At 46.6% G+C, this 20,909-nt stretch overlaps 1 long non-coding RNA gene across 2 annotated transcripts; it reads left to right on the top strand.

The window, feature by feature from the left end:
* Window positions 1-489: 489 nt before the first annotated feature.
* LOC140682167 (uncharacterized) lies at window positions 490-19,132 on the top strand. 2 transcript variants are annotated; one of them, XR_012053434.1, is made up of 3 exons: window positions 490-656; window positions 13,140-13,219; window positions 17,944-19,132. It is a non-coding gene; the product is annotated as an uncharacterized lncRNA (long non-coding RNA). The 2 variants fall into 2 exon arrangements; XR_012053435.1 differs by lacking the exon at window positions 490-656 and adding an exon at window positions 7,572-9,246.
* The last annotated feature ends 1,777 nt before the right edge of the window (window positions 19,133-20,909 follow it).

Below are 20,909 nucleotides of genomic sequence, written 5' to 3'. Positions count from 1 at the left end.
TCACCTCCAGCTACCAGCGTGCCACGGAGACTCCAGGGACAGACTCTGCACACCTGCTCACCCTTCGGCTACGGGAGAAGCTACAACAGCGGAGGTGAGCTCCTCGTTGAGCCCCCTGCCGAGCTGACTTTTTAATAAAGAGCTGACTATTAATAAAGGCATAGACCCTGTTCATTTCATTATGACTTCTCTATTCCTCTTCTGAGCCCATCTCTTGGAAAATTTTCAGATATTTTACCTGATTAGTACAATTTCTCTTATAATATCCTAAGTCTGTCTAACTATTCACTTGGAGTTTCTTCTTTCTCTCTTAAAAGCTGTCCCTAAAAAGCTTTTTTAGCCTTTTTTTTTTTTTTTTTGCATTTCGCCTTCTGGATGCGGTCTCTTTTATTCCCTTGCTTATCAAATTACAATAATTATTCTTGTGTTCTTGTTACCGAGGGAACGGAGCGCAGGGCAGGAGGGGGATTTAGGGGAGGGATCTACGCCAAGGCTTAGTCCTCCAAGGCGCAGGCAGGGTCGACTGCCGCAACCGCCAAAGGGGGATCTTCTGGTGGAGACCGAGCCGCACATGGCTGATGGTGGCTGTTTTGGCAGCTCTCGGCCCAGACAAAGCAGGCGGGACGGCCCCGGCAGCAGCGGCGGCACCCAGCGCAGTGAGCACAGGAAGGGCAGCCGGGGATGGGACGGTTGGGACAGATGGGACCCCCTCCCCACCCCCCGGCGCGGTCAGCGCGGCTACCCCAGACCACACGGCAGGACGGACCCCAGGCACGGCCGGTGGAGGGGCCACGGGTCAAGCGGCCAGGACCAGGGCGGAGAAATTCACCGGCGTGGCCGGAGCCGGGATGGGAGCGGGGACCGGCGCTGCAGCCCCGAGCGGCGAGACCGGCGCCGGGACGGAAACCAGAACCAGCGGGGCAGCCGCGGACGGTGGAGGGGCGAGTGGGAACGGAGGAGGCAACACTTGCAAAGCATCCCAATCTTTTTGTTTCCTTCCTCCTTTTCCCCGCCCTTTTCTTTCCCTTTTTCCTTTTCTTGCGTTGTGTCATGGTTTGACACTGGCACAATGCCAGCGCCCCCATGAAAATGCTTAATAACAAAGGGAAAAAACTTTATTAAACTACTACTATACTACTATAAAAGAAAAAAGAAAGAAAAACACACTAAATCCAAAATGAAAACCTTCCAAAACATTCCTCCTCCCCCCCCCCCCCACTTCCAACAAACCACAGTGAGACAAAACTTGGACCCCCAATCAGGTTCTCATCCTTCAGATAATCAATACTCAGTCCATCGAGGGAGAGAGGAGTCTCTCCTGTGCCATAGACCCCCCAAGAAACACAGCTGCCACTTCTTGTGTTTCCATGTAACACATGGCACCGCCCGGAGAAAAAGTTTGCCATGGTAACACTCCTTTCCAATGCACAGTGCTCTCACCACCAATGCATGGATGGACAGACTGCTCATAGGGTTTTCCTTTCAAGGATGCTTTGCCAAGGACCAAATGTTATAAATCAAAATTTGTCCAGCCAAATTAATATGAAAAAGAAAATATTTATTTTGCAATCAAATTTTATCTAGCCAGCCACAAGGAAAGAACAGAGCCGAGCCCGGGGTCGGCCCTGGGTGTGCAACAAGGAGTCAGCCTCATCAGAGGTTTTCCTCCATGCCCACACACCTCCATCCTGGCACAAGCAGTTTTTATAGGGACAATTCTGCCTGAGGACAAGATTTCAGCAATCAGTCTTTTCTTCTATTCAGAGTCCATATGATAATAAGATTTTCTTTTTTGGTGATGAGGGAGAACAATTCAGTGTCCGGAGTTGTTGAATCCCTTGATGAAATTTACGGGAATTCGGGAAAGCTGTATTCACATGTATCTGCCTCAGGATTTCCATGATATCCATCTCGGGTCGTTTACGCGAACGATCAGCACCTGGGGTTTCTGTATCTCCCCAGACATGGCACATGGCCCATCTCCTGGCGAGCTGTACCTTCTTACTTGTAAATCAGTTTCCAATCTACACCCGGTCTCACCTGCGCCTGTGAGGGTGGGGGGGGAATCCTAATACAAACATGTGTACTCTAACAAATATTCAATATCACATATATCATATTAGAAATGGCGCAAATTATATCTACTACACATAACACAAAGAAAAACAACAGTTCAGTTTCTCATTTTTTGGGACCATAGTCCCCCCCCATTTTCTTCCTCTCCTGGGGCCGAGGGTCTCAAGAACAGAGATCATCTTCTTTCTGAAGACAGAGGGCATCACCACACCCTCCTCAACTCTTCTTTATTCACTCCACTCCTGTGTTGGTAGTCACTGAGGCGGGTCTCTTGGCTCACCAAACATCCCCCTAAAATGCAGTCTCTCTTGGAGAAAGAAAATTGGTTCAGTTTATGGTTAACAAGAAAAAGTCCAGCCAAAAGCCACTCCATCATCTTCCCCCCCAATCTTCTTTTCCTAACATCCCAGGTCCCAGGCTGTCTCTCTTCCTCTCTTTCAAACCGAAGAGCAGTAAAATTTCACAAAGCTTTCATTTCTCAAGGAAGGGTTAAAAGTCCCGACTCCCTGGATGGCTCTCAGCCCAGGCTCCAGCTCCCAGGCTGGGCACACTTTTCCCCCCCCTTCCTCCTCTGCCGAAGTACTGTCGAAGTACTGTTGGCACTGTCGATGTCCCTTTCGAGAGGGAGAGAGAGACTCTGGGGGGGAACGGAGACATCCCAGATTTCTCCACCCTTCCATCTGCAGGGGGCCAGCCCGGTTCCAGTCCCTCCACCCTTCGGCCTTACCGCAGTCAGGCTGCAGGCCTTCCCCTCCCCCATCCAGCCACCTGGCTGGGCAGGGGAGAGTCTGCACTGCACTCTGACCTGAATCAAAGAGAGAAAGTTCTCCCGGGAATTCTGCTTTTAACCCCTCTGTGTACTCAGAGGTGTGTCCACCCTCAATTGGTCACCCCAAGTGTCAATATCCAACCCTGACCCCTGACTGGATTCACCTCTTGCTTCTGAGAAAATTCTTTTTCCGTGTCAAACCTCGACACGTTTTCTCGGTGGTTTCTGATACTTTAAAGATTTTTATTCTCCTAAAATGGCATATTCTTCTGGATTGAATGGTTCCTTTGAATTTATAAATAAATTTTAGTGCCTAACAAATCTAAACTTCTACTTGGATACTTTGAAATGGTCGAAGAGCTAACTCACGACCTCCTAATGTTTTCCTCATCACCTTTTTATTTATCCTTTGGCAATTTATATATCATTCAGTCACTTGCCTTGCTACTCCAAAAAAATCCCAACGCATCCATAGCTCCTTTCTTGTTTGTTACATATTCTAGTGCTCTTTTTAGAGCATATAATTCACAAGTTTGAGATTACCGGTTCAAGGTTAATTTCCCTTTTTCAATAGTTTGTATGTTTTTCTCATCAACTACTGCATACCCTGTATTTTCTCTTTGTAAAGGGATTTGTATCTCTGTTAGCCAACATAACCCCCCAAAGGGCTATCTTGGGGTATCTCTGCTGGTACCCTTTTACTCCCTTTTTTTTTTTTTTTTGTACCCACTTTACTGGTTTTCTGTCCCAGTTTTCAATATCTTATCTATTCATCTCTTGCCTCTGTTTCGCACTTTTTTTCCCCATCAACTTAAATACCCCTTTCTTTTGACTACACACACACAAAAGAATAAAAACCCCTTTTTCTCACAATACTATGCAACACAATACACCTCCCTCCAAGGAGACAAGGAGATAAAGTGAAGCTCAAAATAAACTATCTACATTTCATATACTTGCATTCGTCTACATTTACTCACCTTTATTTTTCACTCCCTCACACACATTCACACCCTCAGGCCTGCTCATTCATACTTCTTGACTTCTGCTTAGCCGTAGGGGTTTTTTTTTGTTTTTGTATCTTGCCCACCTGGATAGTGTAAGATTTTATTCGACATCCCAGATATTTGAGTATTGACACCCCTAAGTTTTCCCACTGACTTAGGTTCAGCAATCCATACATTTCCCTTTATTTTATTGGACAGAGGAAGGAAACATTAGCAAACCTCTTAGACTTACACTACGGGATTTCTGTTGCCAGAGAATCACGTATCTGTGTAAGCCCCCACCCTGACCCCTTCCACCTCCCTGAGGTTTGGCTATCCCTCTACCCTAGAGATAGCTTCAGAGTCAGGGGTTCGGACCTCCGCACCTTGCCGATCTGGACTCCCCACCCCACTCCTCCAGGGGAATGGGTTACATGACTGCCCTGTGCAGCCGCGGTGCTAAAAGGTCCTATGATACTGTGCCATCCTTGCTTTGGGGTCAGCCTTTCTGGGCTTCAGTACCGCCAGGCCTCCAGGAAGTGCCCTGAATTTGGTTGCCTCTGGTGCCTGTTCACCTTTGAGGCTGTCTGCATGTGATTCACACTCTTTAGTCACAGCTTCCCCCACACATCCGGGGGATCAAGGCTTGTTTGCTGGTCATGCCTCAGCCCCTACCCACCAGGGAAACAACTGCTTGTTGGTGCAGGACCCACCCTCACACACACCAAGACAACAAGGTGCCTTTTACTTTCAATTCACCTATTACACTTTTAGGTGTTACTGGCCTATCCCGGTGCTCTTGGATATCCCCTGAGTCCCGCTGTGTTGTCCAACCCCAGATGCCCTTGGGCATTTTTATCCCTCAATCCAGCTGTGCTGCCAATCATGGATGCTCTTGAGAATATCCTCAGTCAGGCAGAATTTTGCTCAACCCTGGATGCTTTTGGAATGTTAATCCCACAACCCAGTAGGTTGAAATCCTGGATGCTCTCAGGTAGTCTTATCCCTCAATCCAGCAGAATTTTTAGGGGCCCCTTCAACACTATTTCTTTTTTCTTTTTTTTTTTTTTTTTTTTTTTCCCCAGTGGATTTTGCCAGGAAAACCCTGGTCTTCTTCTCTCCAAGGGGTGCCACTTCTACCCTGAGACCAGTCCCAGTTTCCCCGGGGGGAAATCTTTCACTCTTTTTTATCACTCGCTTAATCTCTTTACTGGTGCTTTTCTCACAAAAAGAAGAAACCGCAGCATGGGATACTACCTCAATCACTTGGCAGGTCTGGGATAACCAGCCCACCTCTCATTCACACACATTCATCCCCCCCCCCCCATATCCCCCGTCCAAATGAATACTTACCTATTCTTTGTCCTTAGGTCTTTGTTCTTAGTCTTAGGGGCTAATTACCGCGGTTTTAGGGAATCCTTTCCCTTTTCTTTGTTTTATTGCCTCCTTTTGTCCATCTGTTGGTCACACTAGGGGAACAGAGAGAGGCTGCCTAAGGCAGGGCAGGACGCGTCTTCCTCACCCTGACTCTCCTAAGTCACCAGCAGAGAGGTGTTAGAAACCATCCTCTGCTACTATAATTGTGAAAAACGCCAATCACTTGTATTTTTAAGTTTTAAAAGTTTATTAGTAATAAAATAGTTATAAAAATAGTAATAAAATTAGAGTAATGAAAATTTGGACAATGAGGATAAGGACACTACGAGACAATAAAAAGCAAAGAATTTCGGATGTCTGGATGTTTTTGGGCACTAAGCTGCCAAAAAAAATGCCTTGCCAACAAAAGAATAACTCTTAAAAGCAATAGTCTGTTGCATATTCATATATCTCAAACATGATACATAAATTCCTTGCAAATTAAGAATTTTTCTGGTGTTTGTCAACTTCTTCCTCTTAATCCTGGTGGTTCCATAAAGACAGAGAGAAGGTGGAAGACTGTTTGTATTTTCCGATAAGGAGGCAGTAACTCTTTATGTGTCTTTCTTGAGCTAGTAAAAAATATCTTACATCGCATAGTTTCTATTTTAACATTATGTTGTAACCTAAAACTATATTTAACACACTACTTTAGAGAATTAATACAGCTTAACCTTCTAACATTACACATATAATATTAATTTTAATATTTGCAAAAAGGCAATCATAAAATACACATTTTTCACACCGGAGGAGATAGAGGAGAGGCAGGGATCACTGGAGGAGATAAAGATAGGTTTTGAGAAGCAGGAGGCTGGGTGTTAAGTGGGCAAGTGGCTTGATAATTTGGAGGAAGAGTTGGTGGGGCTGCATAGTCTAGTGGATCCCCACCTTTTTTGAATAATACCCTCGTTTTCTTTATACTTTTCCTCTGGTTTCTGCTCTTTATCTTTTCATTTTAGTTTGTATACCTTAAAATTGCCTTCTAAGAATTTGACCCAGTAAGTAACATACTCTACTTCTTCTGAATTAGGGTTTTCTTGGTTACACACTTGCTGATATAATAAATTGCATAACTACTTATCTCTACTTCCATACCAGGGACACTTTAAGGATTTTTGTTGTAATTTCCTCTTTGGTCAACGTTCCACACAATAATAAACCATCTTCACTTGATGTAACTTTATAGTTGTTTCCCACTTATTCCAGTCATCGACTATATAACCAAGGGGGCTTACAAGAGGAATATTCTTATTCTTGTTCTTTGGTCTCCCTCCTTGTCTACTGTGGGTCTGACACATAGTGACTTTTAGTTACTATAAGCTTTCGGGCTGGTAAAAACTGCTTACCGTTACTGGGCCCTTTAAAAGTTCTGTTTCACTCTTTTTTAACTTAAGAGAGAGAAGATCTCCTCCTAATCCCTTTCTGTTTATGCAGAAAGGTCTCCTTGCAGCTTTGGTGCCTCTGGGCACTCTTATCTGGCGTTCTTATCTAAGGAGCACTTACTCTTTGTCACTCATACACACTGTGCAGGAGAGACACTCTTATCTCACATTCATTCACACATCAGGCCTCTTCATGGGACTTCTTAGTCGAGTTTTTGGTCCTTGGTGCCTCACCCACCTGGACTACATAAGGTACCTTTTTCTACATCCCAGAATGATACCCCTACGTTTCCCCACTGACAGGTTCAGGTTCGGCACCCCGGAATTTCCCTTTTATTTTATTGAACAAAAGAAGGAAATGTTAGCAAACCTCTTAGACATACACAAAGCAGAGCCCTGTTGCCAGAGAATCACTGGTCTGTGTAGGCCCCCACCCTGATATCTTCCACCTCCCCTGAGGTTTGGCTATCCCTCTTCCCTAGAGATAGTCTCAGAGTCAGGGGTTAGGACCTCCACACCTTGCCCAAGCTGGACTTCCCACCCTCCATACCTTGAGGAATGGGCCACACAACTACCCCTCACAGCTGCGGTGCTAAAAAGTCCTACGATATGGTAGACCCCCTTGCCTTGGGATCACCCTCTCTGGACTTTAGTACCGCCGGGCCTCTGGGAAGTTCCCTGAATCTGGTTACCTCTGATGTTAGTTCACTTGTGAGGCTGTCTGCGTGTCACTCAAAACCGTTTGCCCAGCTCCCCACATGCCTGGGAAGCTGAAGCTCCCAGACAGCTACCAGTGCAGCGACCCTGGGGGCATCCTTGGCTCCCTTTAGCCCTCTCTCTCTCTCTCTCTTTCTCCTCTCTCCCTCAACCCGCTTTCCAGGGCAGATGATACCATCCTGGACTCGGGACCTTAGCAGGCTGGGAACCACCCCTAGTTCTGCCTGAGACCAAGATTTCGGCAGTCAGTCTTTTCTTCTATTCAGAGTCTATAGGTTAATAAGATTTTCCTTTTTGATGATGAAGAAGAACAATTCAGTGTCAGGAGTTGGTGAATCTCTTGATGAAATTTACCGGAACGCTACATTCACCTGTATCTGTCCAAGGATTTCCATGATATCCATCTCGGGTCGTTCACGCGATGATCAGCACCTGGGGTGTCCCCCCCCTGCCTCCGTATCTCTCCACACATGGCCCATCTCCTGGCCGAGCCACATCCTTTTATGTGTAAATCGGGTTTCAACATACACCAGGTTTCACCTGCGAGGGTGGGGGGGAGTCCTAATACAAACGTGTATACTCCAACAAATATTCAATATCACATATATCATATTAGAAATGGGGTGAATTATATCTACTACACATAACATAGGCCAATAAGCATGGTCAGATCTTATTTCCTTTTTTGTCCATTCTATCATACAAAATTGGATCATCTTTACCTTGTCCTTTCTCCTTGTACAAGGATTTTTATCCCAGTTAGCTAACATAACTCCCAGAGGGCTATTTTCGGGTATTTCTGCTTTTACTGTGTTTTTTCTTTCCTGTACCAAACTTACTGGTTTTCTGTCCCATTTTTCAAGATCTTATCTATTTGTCCCCTGCCTCTGTTTCCCACTTTCTCTAACAACCTAAATACCACCTTCTTCCCACTACCCACACAAAAAAACCCCCTTTTTTCTCACAATACAATTCAATATAATATACCTCCCTCCAAGGAGATATAGTGAAGCTTAAAATAAACAATTTACATTACATATACTTTCATTCATCTACATTTACTTGCTTTTATTTCTCACTCGCTCTCACACATTCATTCACACCCTCAGGCCTGTTCATTCATGCTTCTCGACTTCTGCTTAGCCAAGTTTTTGTTTTTTGGTGCTTCGCCCACCTGGACTATGTAAGGTACTTTTTTTCGACACCCCAGAACCTTAAGTACTGACACCCCTAAATTTCCCCACTTGTTGTATTGAGCTAAGTAGTTTAGTTATTATTTTGCACTGGGTGATTGTACTTTTGCATTGAGTAGTTTTTATATTGCACTAAGTGGTTTGTTTGTATCACATGGTTTGTTCCACACACCCCTCTTCCTCCAAGGTCCTGTGGTGGTGATCTTATCCTGGGTTACTTCCTCCCCTCGCTCCTTCCATCAGTTGTATCCCATTGGCTGTTGTCCCTCTCTTCTGCCCCCCACCCCCTGGGTTTAAAATCCCCCACCACAAGACCCTCGATCTCTTTTTCCTCTGGGACGCCCCTTTACTCCCTTGGAGGTGCTCCACAATTAAGTTGTGGGACATTGGTCCCGAGAAGAAGAGTGCCTCACATCTTTTACCTTTGTTCTTGTTGGCCAACCTGGGGTCCAGAGCTAGCCAGGGGACCCCATGAAGGCTTACATAACGGCAGCTGGAACCCAACGTGTAGCCTCCTGCAAAGTCTGAGACCCACTCTACGCCTTTTTGGACCATCAGCTTCCTCGGAGTTTTCTGTTGCTTTTTGGACGACGACGACGCTTTCGAGGGTGGGGCCGGCAGTTTGTTTCAGCCCAAGAACGAATCGATCCCAGGACAGAGGACTTCCTTGCAGCATTCCAGCCAACCCAGGTCCCCAGGAGGAGGTGAGTAAACCCCACGAGTGGTAGTGGAACCCCAGAGTGATCCCCGGGTGGTGGGGGTTAATCTCAGGCGTGAGAGAAGGGTGCAGCCCCGTGTGGAGGTGTTTCTGTGTGTAGGCGGCGGTGCAGCGGTTCAGAGCGGAGGTGCAACGGTGCCATGGCTCCGGGCCGCGAGTGGCAGCAGCGGTGTGGCTCCGAGCACGGCGGTTTCTGTTTCCGTGGTGCCGCGGCGCGACAGGCAGCGCTGGCTCTGGGGCGAGCAGTTTCTGCAGCGGCACAGGCAGCAGCAGCTCCCGGGGGGGGCGGGGGGGGGGAATGTGCAGGCGGCGTGGGGAGAAACCACGGCTCATGTCTTTTTACCTCCCGCAAGTGGTGGGACCGGCGCAGGCGATGCTAATCTGCGGGATGGCCACGTGGCATGGCAGAGGCTGTGCAGCTCCCAGCAGCGATTTTAAAAGCAGCACGGTTTTGCACGCAAGTGGTTTTACTTCTTACCTCACAGTTGGGGGGGAAGGAAACTGCAGACGCTTCCCTAGATTGGCTGTGGACATTGTTGCGCTTTCAGTTTCTGTTTGTGCTGGTTTCAAGGAAGGTAGATTCAAGTGTGCAGACAGCATGTAACACCAGAATAGGCACTAAGCTGACTGAAACACAGAGGGGCATTATTACCCAAGTTCAAGATACCCTAGGTAGTGTAATGAACAAAGTTCCCAGTGCCCCCGGGGTTGCCGGGCAGACAGGGCCTTCCTGGCTCCCATGGCAACACTGGAACAATTGCTAGCTCTAGTTAAGCATCGATATTGAAATGTTAATTAGCTAATTGCTCTGTTTGTTTTCTCTAAACTACCTGGAGATCACCTACCCCCCACCCACGCTGCCATTCTAGGACCAAGATACAAATAGGAAAACCCATGGAACCATGGGAGCATGTTTTAGGGCATAAGGACACCCCTAAATGGAGAACTAAACACAGTAGAGGGGGCTGGACAGGTACGGTACACTGGCTGAGGAAGAGGAAAACACATCCCCTGATCAACGTTTGACTTGTCACCATCACCTATGGAAGACTAGACTAGAGTGGGCTGTGGAAAGCAGGAACAAAGAGGCAAGATTTTCCTGGTGTTACCACGAGGAAAGGAGAGGGGACAGCTGCTGCTGGGGACTTCAACAACAGACTCTGCACACCTCCTCACCCTTCCGCTACCTGGAAAAGCTACAACAGTGGGGGCGAGCTCTGTGTCAGGCCCCCTGCCCAGCTGATCTTTTTAATTAAGAGCTGAACATTAAGAAAGGAATAAGCCCTGTTCATTTCAGGTAGTGGAAACATTAAAGTTTTCAAAGGACAGTTAATAAGGTTTGTTCACTGGTTATCTTTTCATTTCCCTCAGTTTACCCAGCAGAATGTGAATTCTATCTCTGCCTGGAACAAAATTGGAGAATTGTTAACAGCAAAAGTGGAACAGAGAGATTAAACAGCATCCAAATTTCTCCTGGTGTTCCTTTTAATTCAGAAAGAGTTGATTAAGAGGGAAATGAAGGGACAGCCACAGCAAGCCTCCCCCTCCACGGCTTCCCCTACCCCTCCTCCCAGACCCTCTGCCCCTGAGCTGAGAGGGACTCACGAGGCACCCCAAGAAACGCAGGGTTCCTGGCATAGCCACTGTTTCCCTGGTGTCTCGTCTCCTGGTCAGCACCCTGGCTCTGGCAGTTGTGTGCAGGCTGACAGAGCACTTTCCCTGCACCCCTTCAGCCCAGTTGCTACTCCCCAAATTTTGCATTGTGACCCCCCCATCCCCAAAATGGCAGCGACCATGTGATCAGGATCCAAGATGGCGCCGGCCATGTGGTGGGCCCTCCCCCCTACCCTTCTTCCCACAATCCCTTTTGCCTGCCTATCCCCTCCTCCAACCCCTTCTGGTCCACTAACCCCTTCTTTCCCTGGAACACCCCTCCTCCTTCCTCCATGTTCCCACCCTGCATGATGTCATCCTGCAACCCCACCTTCTGCATGTTGCAACCTTGGTTCCCACTGTTGCTCTGCTCCTCTGTGCAGTTTCATCCCCCATCCTGTTCCTGTTTCCCACTCCCCCCTGCCCAGTCCCCACGGGGGTGGGACCAGGGTGGAAGGTTGTCCCTTGCCTGGTTCCCATGGGGGGAGTGCTCCCCTTGCCAGGTCCCACGAGGGTGGGGCCAAAGGGGGAAACTCTGGGGATCAAAAGAGGGGGGAGGAAGCCATACCCTCAGCCGCTCCTGTCTTATATGCTGATAGGGGAAGTGGAGCTAGAAACGATCAGCCTTTCTCCTATCAAAGTAAAAGAGAGTTATGCAAAGCCCGAAAAGAACTTGGCCAGGACAGTAAGATCTTTAAAGGCATGATGAAAGTTACCTTAATGTCCCTTGAATTCGTTCTGGCTGACCTCCAAGATCTTTTCCGGTGCTTCCTTACCCCATCAGAGTTCGATCTATGGGAAAGCATTTGGAAGAGATCCCTGAGGGGACTCCTGGAGGAGCTTAAGCAAAGCACCCTGGGTGCAAAAGATTTAGAAAAAATGTGTTCTGGTTTGAAAGCAAAACCAGTGAGACACTCCAAGTCAGAAATACAATTTATTAGGAAAACGGTAAAAAAACCAAAGTACATTCAATAATACAAAAGAAAAAAACCACTGACAGAGTCAGAATACAACCTGACACCCTGTTGGTCAGGGTGTTGGTAGCAGTCCAAATTGGAAGGGCTGCAGTCCTCCCGGAGTGGCAGATGTGGTTCTGTTGGAGCAGTGATCTTGTAGAAGGGTGTAGTCTTCCTCTGAAGATCCAGTGGAAAAGGCAGCTGTTCCTCTGGGAATCCAGTAGAAATGCTGTGTCTGGTGTCCCAAAAACTCAGATTATATCCAGTTAGGAATGCTTGGCTCCTCCCTCTGGGCAGAACATCTCACAATGGGATGCTGTAACTTTTATAAGTCATTCAGTGACATTCAATAGACCATTAGCAGCAGATGTCTCCCTGGAGGTAGGATTGGTTTGTGGGAGAGATAAAGAAAACTGCCCAATTAACAGAAGATAACTGCCACACCTCTAACAGATGGCAAATAGAATACATCTTGCCTTGCAATCTAGGACACAGTGATATCACCTATGAACATCTATGCAGTGAAGGGCAATGGGCTAACCCCAAGGACCAAGCTAGGGTGTTGTCCAAATTCATTCTAGATAAAATCTGGGGAGCTGCAGAAAAGGCTTTTAGCCAGCTACCAACAGTTAAAGCTGGGGGTAGTTATCTTAACATTAAACAGTATGCCTCAGAAAATTTCTTGCAGTTTGTTGACCGTCTTTGTGCACAAATAGAGAGATATGTAGAAGACCCTGTGGCACAGGCATAGTTAATTAAGGAGACGTCTCAGAGGAATGCCAATGAGATCTGCCGCAGGGTGATCCTAGGTCTGCCTATCAATCCTGCACCTACACTAGCACAGTTAATCGAAGTGTGTGCCAAAAAGGCAGAGCTGTTCAGTGCACAAGAGACAAGGTTAAGATCAACAAACCCAAGGACTGTGGCAGCTGTATCACCTGGAGTAATGAGGCAACAGATGTCACCAGAACAGCTTCAACACATCATCTGCTTCCAGTGTAAAAAACCAGGACACGTCACCAGAGACTGCCCTCAAAGCCAGCAGCAGAAGAAGAAAACCAGCAAATAAAAAACTAGGTCAGGATTGTGAGCCCGCCCCGTGCCATGATATAAATGTAGCTGGCTCCACAAGGGGGAAAACCTCACTCAAAACAGAAAAGGGGGAGAAAGGGAGGCGGGATGTGGGACAGCAAAAGAAACGTTTATGTAACAAAATCTGGTCACCTCACAAGCATTTCAAGGTTGCAACCACCAAAACCTTTCTTTTCAGGACAACCCATTGGACAGTCATTGGAGTCGACCTGCCAGAGGACTCACAGAACTTGACAATAGATCACACAGGACTGGACAGTGAGTAATTTGTTATTGGGGACACTGCACACACACCCATGGAGATTGAGGTGGCTCCCATGACAATCAGGGGAGACATACCTAACCTCATTCTCCTGGCGCGCTGCCCTCAGCCACCTTTCTATTTTGCCATGGGGCAAAACATTGCCCAAGTCATTCCCGTTCAAGCGGAAATCCAAGTAGATGACAAAGCACCTAGCATCCACTGGGCAGAAGTGGTTGGCAAGGACAAACCCATTATGGGGTGCAACCTAACGCATGGAGCAGACCATCTCCATGTGAAAGGGTTGCTTGACATGGGGGCAATATGACAATCATACCTGAAAGGTTGTGGCCATCACATTGGGACTTGCAACCCATGGCTGGCAAAATCCAAGGTGTAGGAGGAGTAACATTGTCAAAGATCTCAAAAAGCATCATGCAAATTGAGGGGCCAGACAGAAAATTGGCCAGTGTCCATCCATTTGTCACCGATTACAAAGCTCCCCTGTGGGAGAGAGCCACCATGTCCCAGTGGGGGGGTCAAATTAGTCACCCCTAAGACACCCCAAGATCTTTAGAGGCGGCCACTGTGGAGCATCCTACCCACAAGTTAACATGGCTGGATGATACCCCAGTCTGGGTAAATCAGTGACCACTCAGCAAGGAAAAGCTGAAGGCACTCGAGGAGCTCATAGAAGAGCAATTAGCCAAAGGCCACATAGAAGAGACAACCAGCCTTTGGAATTACCAGGTCTTTGTAATAAATAAGCCAGGGAAGGATAAGTGGCGGCTCTTCCATGATCTACGGGAAATAAACACAGTAACTGAGGACATGGGGTCACTCCAACCAGGGATGCCTTCCCCAATGATGCTTCCCCAAAATTGGTAATTGTCTGTCCTGGACATCAAGGACTGTTTCTTCCAAATTCCCCTACACCGGGAAGATGCCCCACGGTTTTCTTTCTCGGTTCCTACCATCAATAGAGAAGCCCCAATGAAGCGCTACCACTGTAAAGTATTGCCACAGGGCACAAAGTGCAGTCCCTTCATCTGCCAGTGGTACATGGCTTCATTGCTGTCCGGAGATGGCACTGTTCATCGTCCAGCAGGTCATAGGCGAGAAATCCCAGGCACGCTTCTGGTTTTCCTCCTCCTGGCTTTCCTCCTCCTTGCTGTCCTCCAGACGAGCTGTCTCAGTGAAGGTCAGGTTCTTATCTTGAGCTTTCCGCTCCCTCTCTTCTTGGAATTTGCGGAGAGTGTGTGTGCTCTGTTCTTCTCCCGTTTTTTTTCTTTGCTAATGAAGGTTGGAGGTTGTTTGATGTTTCTTGTTCTTCTTGCTGATGCCCACCCAATGGACGCCATTTGTTGGAATCTGTGGGTATTGATGATTCCGAGATTGTAGAAAGTCTCTGTCTTTCTGCCCCGTTGCCAAAGAAGAAGCCATAATTCGTCTGTGCTGTTTTCAAGGTTGTTTATTTTTGCTTATCTCTAACATGTTCTGCTGCCCTGACGCAGGTCTGTCCTGGAGGGCAGCGTGCGGGGCTCTGCCCCCAGTGGGATGTTACAAACATTATATACTAGAAACTACGTGTGCTATATTTACAATAATGTGCCAATACCTATCATCTACGTTGAACAGTGTGTCCCCAGCCTAAACCAATAGAAAAATGCCAACACTACAGTGAAACATGGAGGGCATGAAGAAGGAGGAAAAGGACAAGACACACCCAATTTCCTCCATCTTGTCGCCTTTGAACCCCTAATCTAGAAACCTAAAATTTTACTTTTGCACCCGTGCCACACTTAATTATTACTCATATTAAACACTCAGAGCTTGTAATTCATCCTGTAAGATTGAAAACTCTTTTCCATGGACAGAGATCAGAGACAGTGTCTCTCGGGGCTCTGTACAGGGGGGTTCCTGACCCCCTGCCAGGGTCCCAGGCCCTCCAGGGCAGACAGAGGGAAGCCCTGGATTCCCACACCTGGGCTTGGAGATCACTGTGCAGACCGTTGTTCCGCAGAAATTGGAAATCAATAGTGATCCCAAAACCCTAGTGGATCGCCATTCCCTTTGGGGGTCTTTGAAATGGGCCAGGCCCTGGCTAGGTCTCACCAATGAGGACCGAGATCCCTTCCTCAATTTATTGAGGGAGGAGAGAGAGCTAGTTTCTCCCAGGGAACTGACCCCAGAGGAAAAAACTGCAATCCAAAAAGCACAGAAGGCTTTGGCTGAGAGGCAGGCTCATCGTTATCAGCCCAAGCTGCTGTCGGAACTCAAAATGTCCCTCAGACATTTTTAGAGGTTCCAGGCCTTGGTCAGAAGCATTTTAGACCCTGGCAAACAGTAGAAAACAGCTGTGATTTTGAGTTTGAACCATGGAATGAATTACCAACTTTAAAGGTGGAAGAAGCAGTCACAGAGGGTTAGATGATATAGTAAAAGTAGTCACAAATTAGAGGGTAAAATTTTTTAGTATTGTACAGGGGGGGTTTTAACACCTGTACAGGGGGGTTTTACTTTGTACAGGGGGGTCAGGAGTTCTAAGATGGAGGAAAGTGGACCTGATCCTGTTCTTCCTCCTTCTTCTTCCTTACCTCCATGTTCTTGGTGATGTTGGCATTTTTCTATTGGTTTAGGCTAGGGACACACTATTCAACGTAGATGATAGCTATTGGCACATTATTGTAAATATAGTACACGTAATTTCTGGTATATAATGTTTGTACCATCCCACTGAGGGGCAGAGCCCCGCACACTGCCCTGCAGGACAGACCTGCGGCAGGGCAGCAGAACATGTTATAGATAAGCAAAAATAAACAACCTTGAAAACAGCACAGACGAATTATGGCTTCTTCTTTGGCAACGGGGCAGAAAGACAGAGACTTTCTACAATCTCGGAATCACCAACACCCACAGATTCCGACAAGCTGCCTTTAAAATTCATTGTCCTGGAAAAGCTGCCACACTTACATGGTTTGATATTCCAATGGATCAAAGGGCAGAAGGATTCACTCTTAATCATAGAATGGGTTTTCCTCTCCCATCAGCAATCCAAAACCATCACACAGCCACAAAAGCTGGTAGCTCAGCTCATCCGGAAGGCCAGGGTGAGACTGCGTGAGCTGGCTGGTTGTGACTTTAAGTGTATTCACCTCCCACTCAAACTTTCTAAGGAGGGAAAGAACTCTCCCAAGAGGTTGACCAAAGAGATGTTCAAGCACCTGCTCCAGAGTAATGCCAACCTCCAACTATCTCTGGACAGCTACAGTGGACCAATATCAGTCCACACCCTATCTTACATGTTGTTTAATGTGTAATTCCACCTCATTCCTCCTGAGAAAAGTAGTCATAAGCCACTCAAAGCTCTTACAGTGTTCACTGATGCATCCGGGGCATCCCACAAGTTGGTGATGACTTGGAGAAATCCCCAGACTCAGCATTGGGAAGCTGATGTTGAGTTTGTGGAGGGGTCTCCCCAGGTGGCTGAACTGGCTGCAATTGTTAGAGCCTTTGAGAAGTTCTCAGAGCCAATTAATTTGGTCACCGACTCAGCCTAAATGGCTGGAGTAGTGTCCAGGATGGAGCAGGCAGTTCTCAAAGATGTTGAGAACTAGCATCTCTTCAGGTTGCTCTCAAAACTAATTTATTTAGTTTCACAGCGAGAGCATCCGTTCTATGTCATGCACGTGAGGTCACATACCGATTTGCCAGGTGAAATCACAGAAGGTAATTGCAAAGCAGATTCCCTTGCTGCCCCAGCAGAAATGGCTTACCTTTTGGATGTTTTCCAACAAACAAAGCTAAATCACCGGCAATAACATCAGAATGTGCCAGGTCTAATCCGTCAGTTCCAATTAACACGGAGTCAGGCTCGAGCCATTGTGGCCACCTGTCCCAGTTGCCAGCTCCAGGCCATGCCATCACTGGGTGTTGGGGTTAACCCCTGAGGCCTTGGAAGCTGCGAAGTGTGGCAAACAGACATCAGACACATTCCCATTTTCGGTCGCCTTAAATATGTACATGTAAGCATAGACATATATTCAGGTGCGGTTTACGCCTCTGCCCATGCAGAGGAAAGGGCTGTGCATGCCAAACAGCACCTGGTGCTAGCCTTTTCAGTGCTGGGGATCCCTAGGGAAATTAAGACTGACAACGGCCCAGCGAATGCATCCAAGGAGTTCCTAGAGTTTGTTCAGCAGTGGGGGGTGGAGCATAAGACAGGTATTCCCCACTCCCCCACAGGTCAAGCTGTAATTGAGCATGCCCACCAAACACTCAAACAAGTCCTGGCTAGGCAGGGCATTTCAACAGCGTGGATGTCGCCACAATAAAAGCTCTGGAAAGCCCTGTTTACAATTAATTTTCTGAACTGTTCATTTGAAAATGTGAGTCCTCTGGTGGTGCATCACTTTCACAGTAATAATCAGTTTAAGTTGTCACAGTGTCCACCAGTCTTAATTAAGGACCCAGAAACTTGGGAAACCAAAGTTCCTTATGAGCTCATTACCTGGGGATGTGGCTAGGCATGCATATCCACTCCCGCAGGCCCATGTTGGATACCCCAAAAGTGGGTAAAACCTTTCATCCCCCAAAATCCAGCACCAGCAGAAGGGGACAAAAAACAAGCAGCTGTCACCTCAAAAAGAAGATGCCGCTGGAAAAAGGAGAGAAAATCTGGTTACATTCCAGCAAACCCCTGACTTTTAACATGCTTTAAAATGTTTGTTTTTCCTTTTAGAAAATAAAATTTACCTCCCAGTCTACCTCGTAAAGAGCCCTGTCCAAATTGTCATCCTCTTCACGCTGAGCAGTCTGACAGCCACATGAATCGTCCCTCAACCACGCCAAAACATCTGGGTGACCCTGGCGCAGATGCTTCAACAAGAAAATATATGCCTGTCCACTGCAGCAGCAAGAGACCCTATGTCTACCTGCCTGGTAGGGATTCCATTGCAAGCTGGAAAGTATCCAGCCAGCTTTGACACACCTATGCCTAGACCAGATCCCAAATCACACCACATCCAACAACACAAAACCTGTCAACAGCAGACTGTAATGATTAAGAACCCCATAGAGGAGTGGCTACCAAAATTGCACAGAGCTGCTCAGGAACCCCAAGAATTAGAGCTATTGGGTTCCTCCCCAGCACCATACGGCATTCATTTTATCTTCACCCCATTAACTAACACTAAACCCTTTAACAACCTACTGCAATATCGAGAAGAGTTCACTGCCAAAAGGTGGTGTAATATTCTAAGACATGTTACAGCAGACTATCCATACCATTCACATCCAAAAATCCTTCCTAAGGGTCTGTTTCTAATTTGTAGAGATCGGGCATGGGCACGAATCCCATCTCAGCTTTTATGAGAGCTATGTACCATTGGCCAATTGTCCCTGTTGGCACTCAACCAAACCTTGATTGGCAAATGGACTCAAAAAAAAAAAAAAAAAACAATTCGGCCCACAAAATACAAAAGAGAAGTGCTGACAATTTGGACCTAAATTGTGATTCAGAAATTGTTGGAACTTAAAATGTCCCTCAGACATTTTCAGAGGTTCCAGGCCTTGGTCAAAAGCATTTTAGACCCTGGCAAGCAGCTGAAAACAGCTGTGATCTTGAGTTTGAACCATGGAATGAATTACCAACTTTGAAGGTGGAACAAGCGGTCACAGAGAGTTAGATGGTATAGTAAAAGTAGTCACAAATTAGAGGGAAAAATTTTTTAGTATTGTACAAGGGGGTTTTAGTACCTGTACAGGGGGGTTTTACTTTGTACATGGGGGTCAGGAGTTCTAAGATGGAGGAAAGTGGGCCTGATCCTGTTCTTCCTCCTTCTTCTTCCTTACCTCCATGTTCTTGGTGATGTTGGCATTTTTCTATTGGTTTAGGCCGGGGACACACTGTTCAACGTAGATGATAGATATTGGCACATTATTGTAAATATAGCACACGTAGTTTCTGGTATATAATGTTTGTACCATCCCACTGAGGGGCAGAGCCCCGCACGCTGCCCTGCAGGACAGACCTGCGGCAGGGCAGCAGAACATGTTATAGATAAGCAAAAATAAACAACCTTGAAAACAGCACAGACAAATTATGGCTTCTTCTTTGGCAACGGGGCAGAAAGACAGAGACTTTTTACAATCTCAGAATCACCAATACCCTCAGATTCCGACAAGAAATTTTTCATTGGGCCAAGTCAAAAAGAGTTAGTGTATCCCTGTTCCTTCCATGGGTCGCAGCAGCCAAAGCTCTAGGTGAATTGGGCCACCTAGAGTGCTGGGTGCTCAAACAAGTGAATTTGACATCCACCACCATCAGCTCCCTCCTAGAGGTTGAGGAGATTACCAGGCAGGCCACACTCCAAAATCATGCAGCCATAGACTTCCTTCTGCTGCTGCACGGACATGAGTGCCAGGAATTTGAAGGACTTTGTTGCTTGAATTTGACCTTGAAAGCACCCAAAGTCCACGCAGCTCTCTGAGAAGTGAAAAGCGTGATCGGACAAATAAAGCAAGAATCCAAAGACTGGTTTAGCGGACTGTTCAAGGACTGGGGACTCTCAGGGTTGTGGACTTCAATAGTTAAAACAATACTGTTGGTTTTTGTTGTCATTTTCCTAATTGCATTAGCATTCAGAGTTCGACGTTGCTTTATTTTAAAAGCCATCAACAGTTTAATCCCCACTACCTCAGAAGTCAACTGCAGAGAGTTTGTGGACTAAAGACAATCTAACAGGCCCACAAATCATAAGTGGTGGACAAATTCATATTCTGGATCAGAATAGGCCCGACGCTTTTCTTTTAAATTTTTTTTTAAAGGAAAGGGGGAAGTGTTGTGTTGCACAAAGTAGTTTATTTAGTTATTATTTTGCACTGGGTAGTTTCATATTTTGCACTGAATAGTTTATGTTGTATCACATGGCTTGTTCTGTATTCCCCCCAAAGTCCTGTGGTGGTGGTCTTCCCCTGGGTTCATTCCTCCCATCAGTTGTATCCCATTGGCTGTGGTCCCTCTCCTCTGCCCCCCACCCCCTGGGTTTAAAATCTCCTGCCACAAGACCCCTGAACTCTTCCTTTTCCTGGACACCATTGCTCCCTTTCACAATAAACTGGGACTTGGTCCTGAGAAGGAAGAGCACTTCTCATATTTTGCTGTTCTCCTTGTCGGTGAAGCTGATATCCAGAGCTAGCCAATAGATCCCATGAGGCATTCGATACAACACTCTTTAATGTCCTCTCTGATTTTCTTATGATTCTCCTCTATCTTGTCTTCTAATTTCTGTAGACAGGTTTCCACTGCCATGATTCTAGCATGTGTTGGGCTGTGTACAGCATCTGTATATGCTTGGAGCTTTTTCGCTATATTAAGCACAGTTTCATGTTGCAGAATTTCTGAGAGAGAGAGGGCATGATTTATGTCTGGAATGAGAATTGAGATACCCCTCAGACTAGACCCCTGATAAGTGGCCTTGGTGGGGCCTGGAAGCCTTTTGCGTAGTAAGAAATTAGTTGTGGCGCAGTTAAAAATTATGTTAAGGTGACTACAAAGTAATGAGCTATCTGAGTGTGAATTAGGGTAGAGCTGCAGTGTGAAAAGCCTGACCACCTTAAGGCAAAGGTAAACAATGTTAGCTTGCCAATGAGAGTGCCTTTGTAAACTATAAACTATACTGAAGTGTATATAAACTGCTATCTTCT

The sequence above is a fragment of the Taeniopygia guttata genome, chromosome W (assembly GCF_048771995.1).
Source record: "Taeniopygia guttata chromosome W, bTaeGut7.mat, whole genome shotgun sequence".
NCBI classification, from domain to species: Eukaryota; Metazoa; Chordata; class Aves; order Passeriformes; family Estrildidae; genus Taeniopygia; species Taeniopygia guttata.
Note: the sequence above shows the minus strand (reverse complement) of the source record. Positions and strands in the feature narration are given on the sequence as shown.